Here is an 8,385-nt window from a genome sequence, read left to right on the forward strand (position 1 = left end):
GTTCTTGTTGGTTGAATTAACAGCGAAAATGACGAAAAAAATGTTTGAAAAGAAATATCCTCCAAATCAGTTTCATTTAAAGTCTTGTGCAATAAAACTCTCTATCAAACAAGTTTTTTTATATCGAATGGATTGGGTCCACGTAAAAGGATGACGTTGAGGCTACAGCTAAATAATTCATAATGTTTCTACATGCAATTTTCAATAATATCCCCACAATCTTCGAAATTATACCATTTTTTTCGACCCATAAAGGAAGTAACCATTGTGTAAACTTACTTGCATAACATCCGAAGAAGCAGGCCGTGAAATTGATTTGCATACAGTTGTTTAGAGTGAAACATTTTTCATGGCAGGCTCGCTTCAAAAATGTTCTAGTTTGCCCTTATTTAAATAAGCGAATTCATTATGTACGAGGGTGGAGTATTATTTATTTCGAATATTCCATAAATTCAATACGTTAATCAGTCATTGCAGAAAAAATAATGTTAGAAGTCAGAAACGTATACTTCAATTTGCATTTTGCATCTAGATTTTGGCTTCAATACATAAGTCAATCTTCTGAGTATACTGAGTCAAAATTTCCTGGTCTTTGACGTGTAGTCTAAAAACATAGAAAGACCAGAACCGCGATACTTATGTGATAACAATTTCATTTATCCCTTTTTTGCAGCAATATTCTGGAGGAAACTTAAGAGCATATAAAGTATTAACAGCTTGTTTGATTGGTTCAATTTTTTACGTTCGATATACATATGTCATTACATCACTTTATCAAGAATGAGGGATATGCTGCATTGATATTTGTCATTTTTGGAAGAAGTCTTGTTTTTAGAATTCTTGGATTTTTTAATTACTATTACAAAGCTGCTTTTTCTAGGCATGAACTCACAACTCACGAAAATTTCTTCATTCTTGTTATCTTCCTACATACTGGCACTTTTCTACTCTTCTGAAAGTAACGGAAAAAGTGCGTACTCCGAAATATATTCTTAGGGTTATCATATCATATGAAAAAATTTTTACCTTGTAGAAGCTAGCACGACGGTCAAGAAGTCCCGGGACTTGGCAATACCTCCTAGAGCTAAGTCTTCCCAACTGCAGGGAATATTCCCTTTTTAGGGAATTTTGGCACCCAAGGAAGAAGTGAATTTTTTCTACGAAATCACTGAACTGAGAGAATTTTCGAGATAAAATACATTTCATTGAAGATTTATAAAAATCCTGGTATCAATCAGGGGGTTGGGTTCTTCCTCTTTGTTCACTCAGCTAAAGCTAAAGAATTTCTGTAATAATGATTTTTCGACTTCGACTTGACTCGCTCGTTTTTTGTCTTATCAAATTAAAAGCACACTATGTTCGCCGTTTACGTTAATACCTTGTTAATAGATAGTTTGACAATTGTCAACATATATTAGGTTTGCAGGGAATTTTTGCTGTAAAATACATCAAATAGGGAATTTCTGGCATCCATCGAGGGAATTTCATTTCAAAAGGTTGGTTATACTGCTAGAAGATATTGGCTTAGTGCACAGATAATACCGCCAGAGCAATACCACTTTTTTCGAGACTTCAAGAGTTGTGGGTCAAAATAATATAGATAGAGTTAAGACTAGATTAAAATATTGAAGGTTAACTGACGCTAAAATTGTTGTTTGAATTTGGATAAAGACGAGTTTCCTGTATTGATAAACCACTGTTTTTATGGACAAAAAATACTGGGCAAGCATTTTAATAGCTTGGATAAGTGTTATTCAAACTCTGCTGCATCGACAACAACAGTTAAAAGATACAAGGAGATAAATTTGGCTCTAATGAAGAACAGAAAAGGTATTGAAAACTCAGAGGATCATTTAAGTAGGTACACGTATTACTCTTGAAGGGGACTATGTTAATGAATAAAGTCGAAATTTCAAGAAAAAGTTTTTACTGGTTGGCTTGAATATTCGTTTCACTATTATGCGAATTTAACAGATATTCTAAGGACCCTGAATCTATCCTGAAGATTTCAAGTCCCTTACACTTTCCGCTTCACAGTGGCTAGACTGACGAACAGAATCAATTTCAACCACGAATTCTTTATCAATGAGAAGAACCTCTAATCGTTAGAAATCACTATCGACTTAAAATACGGAAATAAATTTGGGCAAAATGGGCAACAATCACCTTTGTTGCATGAAGTTACGAAAACATTCCACTGTTTTGAACCTAGAACGTTCCTCGTAGCCTGTGTAGCTATAAATGGTTAAGGCACATTACATCCACTCTTCCGACAGTTATTCCTCTTATGCTTTTTGTTCCGATCTGGCTCTTTTCAGTTCTAATTAGGATTTATCTGTTACAAGAATCGAGTTATGTCTTCATGTTTTTGATTGTATCGGTCTAGATAATGATATAGTGAAGATAATGTTTGAACCGGCACATTCAAACAAGCTTGTTACCCTGATATGGTATTATTCCATGTCTCGGGCAATCGATTGGGCATAGGTACCTCCTTTCATGCGCCTTGTGATGCATGCGAATGATATAACAATAAAAAAACGAGGGTCAAAGGTTTATAAAATATGGTTTAGTAACGCCCTATATTTATTGGGATTCGAAGTAGATTGGACTAGTAGGAAAGACAAAGTTAAATGTCAAGAGTTCTAGGATTGTACCGGGAAAGAAATTTTCTGGCTACGGGGGGCTAACCTACATTCGCTGTTGGTACGTACAAAGCGTGCAAATGGCAGACCTGATTCTCCCAACTCTTACAAACTCTGGGGGGAGTCGGAGATTCGGGACAGAAAATATTGACACATAAAGAAGTTTTCACGGCTTTTTTTGCCAAAATTTGAAAAACGTTATTGAATTCTTGTAATAGTATTGATTCTCTGCCTAACACTACCCTTAATAAGTTCCGAACCCAACTAGTAGAAGTAGTAAAGACACATTTTTTTCTATAAAATTTAACTTTATTCCTCAAAATAGTCACCTCCAAGAGTCACATTCCAATGCTCCTTTAATTTTTCAATACTTTTTCGGTAGAAATATTCATCTATAACTCCGATACAGGCTTCAATTAATCAATCAGGTCTTTATCACGTTCTCTTCCACCTTACCCTCAGAGACCGCTGGCTAGCTCGGGAGAAATATGAAAGGGGCGCCACCGATTCAATAAGATCAGCGATTACCTCAAGGTAGATTGGGTAAAACGGAACCTGAAATGCTACAAGAGTGTAAATTATATATTATTATTATCTTCAATAATAAACATCGTTTTCATTTAGCTGTCTTACCTCTATCCTATACCAATTATCATTACCTATATATGTAAAAAAGATGGTCGACGAATCATCAGTGCTATCAGAAAATATTTCAGGGGTGTGCAAGACATCCACCTTACCGAACGATAACCTCGACTATTTATAACCGTGACATCTGTATTAGAGCCAAATATAATTTGTCTGGAAAATTCTCTTGAATTTGGCTAACAGCCACTAAACACTGGAAGCCAGATCTGGAAAAAAAGCCCAAGGTCAAGCAATTGAAAGCGCAATGCGATCAATTTGATCATGGTTTTCATTGATTTGTGACAAGAAGCATTGCCTTGATGACAACGGAATTTTTCTCTTTCATTTGAGGTTGAATATTAACTGTTCTTTGTCAAGATAGTCAATGAACACGTTCCAAAATACGGATGTCAGCTGATGTTTCAGATTTTGGTTGTTTTGAACTGCTTTCCACTCAGCTGAAGGTCTCTTTAGCTCAGCAGTATAGTGATCACCTATATGGTTCATCTACTGTCACATATCAACGCAAAAATTGCTATATTTATCCCAGATCCAAACGATGCCTTCTTACTTTTGCTTCGAGGTGAAGAAACGCGGTACCCAGTTTGAGGAAAGCATTCTATTGTACAAATGTTCCCAAAAAATGGCGCCTTCTGATATCTTCAATTTCATCGCTATTTCATTCAATTTAAACTTATGATCATTTCGTAGACTTTTTTGATGATTTCTGAAACAACTTCCAAATTTAGGCAACCAGAGCGATCAGCATCGTGGTTCTTCGACCACGTTCAAAGTCTATATACAACCTTTCAATCGTTGTTGACGATGAAGCAGTATATGAATAACACTTACCCATGCACTGCTCTACTTGCACATTATTCTTTCAAAAAACAGTGTTTTATCAGTACACGAATCTTGTTTTCATCCTCTATTCAAAACAACAACAAATGAAATATCAGTCAACGTTCAATATGTCGATCCAGACTCAACTCTATATGTTCCGAAATTTTGACACGCATCCTTGGAAGCTAGGTACTAACGAGAACAAAAGTAGTATGGCATTGGACCATTGGTGGTACCATCTGTGTTCTATACCCGGAACTTATTGAGTGACATGGTAGATTCAATGAATCGATTGTCAAGAACTTTCTGGTTGATGCCTTTGACTTTAGATCATCAATTCTCATCACCAAATCAAGAAATGGCACTAACAGGAACACACTTCTGCAATACCGTTCATTTTTAGCAGGAACTATGGCAAGTGGCTCCATCCTGCTGAAACCTTTTCGGGAACCACTGCCACTTCTGGATGTATTGCTTTCTCTCATGAATCATTTCTGGATTTTCCAAGCTGAAATAAGACAGTTTTGCCTATTATTGAAATAAGTATTATCTTTGAAAATTCTTTTGTATGGAAATCTGTTATCTTAATGTTTATTTACTTGTATATGTCACCTATTGATCTCCCGTGTTAATCCTTGTCTCATTATGATGACACTTCATAGAGTGAAATTCAAATCTTGTATTCTTTTTACTCTGTTAATATTTGTCAACTTTCAAAAGAACTGCGAAAGAATTCATTACAGTGCTACCAACCGAATGAAGAATTTTACTTAATCCTATTGAAATTGCATGATACAGAACTATCATCTACAATTCGAAGTTGAACTTCCAGCATTGGTAGCACCGTTACGTTATATAATGTAGGTACTATTTTGAAAGTGAATGTAAGACGAACGTTAAATGTTACTAATTACTTACAGTTCAAGTAGACGTGGTGAATTATAATTTGCGATTGAGAAATTAAACCGGGCATTGAATTAAGTAATGAATTTTATGAAACACTGTTAATTATCAGTCATTGGAAAAACTGTTATAATTAGTTTAACTATACTTTTTTCCCGAAAAAATTGTTTACAGCGAGATTATGTATGAATTTTTCGTATATCCGTTGTTATGTTGAGTTGATGCACAGATTGTGCTGTTAATTCCATCAGATTGCTACTTAAAATAATGAGTCTGCGTGGATTGAATGGAATATTAATTGATATAACTAGTGCTTAGGAATAGTTTATCTAAAATCACCATTATTTGCATCGGGAATGCAGCAGCATTGACTACCATGAAATGTACAAGTATATGTGACGGTAGAGCAGTTAAGACAGGTCTCTGGTTCGATTCTATTGGCAGGAAATGAACTTTTCGATTTTGCATGAAATTGTGTACAAAACTGTCTGCTATAGATACCGCATTGAAGTTTCTAGAACTTTAACCAGCAATTTCATAGGCAAAACATCAAATAATCAAATAAGAAAAAATTCTGAATTGACGACAGATAATCCTGTAACACCAAATTATGTATTGTTGCGATAATACTGAATGTGATGTTTCATAGTGTACTAGCCACACTACTTTCGAGCTCGCTTTCGAGATATGAATATTCAAAAAAAATGTTCTTCAGAGAATGAAATATTATACTGCATTATATCTACAAGGAAAAAGAAATAAGGACAGTCCCTGACGGAGAGGTGCTAACCGTAGACACGTGTTTTAGGAACAATTCCCCTCGTTAGCCTTTCCACATTATATTTTATTTTATTTTATCGATTTTATTTTATTTTATCTGGATTTTAGAGGTTTTTCACTGAAATATTGCAATTGAAGTTGAATTACGTAACTGTTGTTCTTTTTCACCGATAGAACGACTTATGTCCTTACCGTTCTCGATACTTGATATACTATATTATCTATGATCAAGGTGGAAAACAGGCAAAAACACATGACACATAACCTCAGTAAATAGCTCATTACGTACTGTGAGAAAATCGCAGTTTTCGTTTACAAAACGTAAAGTGTGAAGAAATTAAAATTAACACTATTTTAGCCCACTGTATATGTTCATATAGGTAAAGTCTAGTACTAATGTGTATTGTAAAGCACTAACGCATTCCATGGAATTACCCTCTCTCGGCTTAGTGCGTAATTTTTGTCAATCGTGAGTAATATGCATTTTAATTTTTACAGCACTGCTTCAAATTTTAATTTTGCACACCAAAGCGGGACTTTGCAGTTGCACCAGCTCGTATGAAATGAATCTTAACAGCTTTTAAAAAATTGCTCGTCTCGGAAACTACAAAAACTATTCGCATAAAACTTTCTATATATTTCTATATAAAAATTCTACTTATGCATATTGAAGAAAATGAAAGTCTTGAAATTTGAAAACTGCTTAACATCTCGAATATGTACTTTGCACACAGCTCGTATAAAATACTTAGCGTATTAATGTCATATTTTCACGCGTATCTATCGAACACTGTAATTGTTTTTTGGTACTGATCTAACAACATCAAAATCCTGCATCTGTTTCAAGTTTGCTGAGTTCCATAGTAACTGATTGATAATCTAACAATCGAATAAGAAAATCTACCTTAGACCTATTAATTAATAGCTTGTCTCGGAAAATACAAGAGCTATTTGCATGAAACTTTTTAACATAAAAATCCTATTGACGAATATCGGAAAAAATGAAAGTATCGAAATTGAAAACTGATTAACATATCGTTAAAAATATCTTCGTATATTATGCAGCGATTTCTAACTCCCCAAAAGATGTACCTATACATGCACGTTGATTTAATATTCATAGATCGCTTTCCTCTAAACGGAAATTTTGTGGGTCATCAGTCCAAGAATTGTTCCCAAAAGATCCAATTATCTCCGAGGACGTATTCTTAGAGGTTGGAAAACGAAAGCTGAACACTCTGAACGGATTAAATTGAAATTGAACGGGTAATTTCCGAGTTGATATTCTAGGCCAGCAAACGCCGAAAACGGCTGGGAACAACACGTTTGTTCCGTGACTGCGTCCGACAATTCAGCGCATCTATGAACCATACAGGGTGGCCCACATAAATCAGTCCAGACGAATATTTCCATAGGTATTGATTTTTCCGGAAAACTTCAGAATTGGTTTGACGGCAAAAACTATTTTCGTTGAAAAACCTTTGGAATCGGAAAAAATTTTACCCCTCCTCCTAAAAGCTCCACCATTTACGTTTTGAAAACTGCATAAACCAAAAAAAAAAATTCTTATGCCGTTCGCCGTCCAAAGCTTTTCTCATGGATTATAAGAGCTATTCGCATAAAATTTGACACAAAAATTAGTTTTTATAGTGTATTTGTTCTACCTACTCGAGTTTCAAGTATCTTTTTATTATTTTCTTATTTTATCTTTGAAATTTCAATACTCTGAAATATAAGGAAATTTGCAGTACTTTCATTTGTATAAACAGTGATTCCCAAAGTAGTCCAGGTGGCCCCCGGGGGTCCACAAATTGTTAATGGGGGTCCACAAAAATTTTCTGGTTTCGATTGTACTAACAAAAATATTAGCTTAGCTTCACTCACCAATCTGCGCGATACTGCTTAGTGCCACAATTTAATTCTCAAATTGCTAATATTCAATTTTATTGTGTTATTCCAAAATATTCAACGTTTTCAAATAATACCTGGAATCTGTGTGATGGACAAAATTGTTATCCGTCTTTACCGTATTTAATTTTATAGCCCTCCTTTGTTTTTCCAAGCCATTTTACAATTAAAAAAAAAGGTTGTAGATAGATGCCTATATATATTATAGATAGGGGGACATCTTGTACAAATGAGTTTATGGGTGGAAACCCCTACTATGTTCTTTTGTAAATAATAATAAATTCGTGGGTAGCTATATAATCAGCTTCTTAAGCGATCTGACAAAACCTTCAAGAATTCCGAATGGTCATGGTGATACATAAATTAGTAGATTTTGCAATTCGATAATATATTTATTAATGTGCAATGAAATTTCTGTTGGACGTTTTTAGTATCGATATGTCGAAATTATTCATCATTCGCTTCAAAATTGACTTTAAATTTTATTAGATGTTTTATCAACATATTGTAATACAAATGTTATCAAAAATCAATAATAAAATCAAACTAATACACTCGTGATCAACAATAACAATAAACTCATCAACCGCTAGAAGAGTTTTTTATAATCGTGATTTTGGTAAGATCCCGAACAAAGACATAATTAATTTTTTGAAATGGAGGGTAAGAGATTTGAATA

General features: G+C 34.4%; 1 protein-coding gene across 4 annotated transcripts in view; it reads left to right on the top strand.

Annotated features, from left to right (window-relative positions):
* Nucleotides 1–8,385, top strand: part of LOC123681075 (patched domain-containing protein 3) — a 63,195-nt gene that overhangs the window by 38,132 nt on the left and 16,678 nt on the right. The window lies entirely within an intron of this gene.

The sequence above is a fragment of the Harmonia axyridis genome, chromosome 5 (assembly GCF_914767665.1).
Source record: "Harmonia axyridis chromosome 5, icHarAxyr1.1, whole genome shotgun sequence".
In the NCBI taxonomy this organism is placed as follows: Eukaryota; Metazoa; Arthropoda; class Insecta; order Coleoptera; family Coccinellidae; genus Harmonia; species Harmonia axyridis.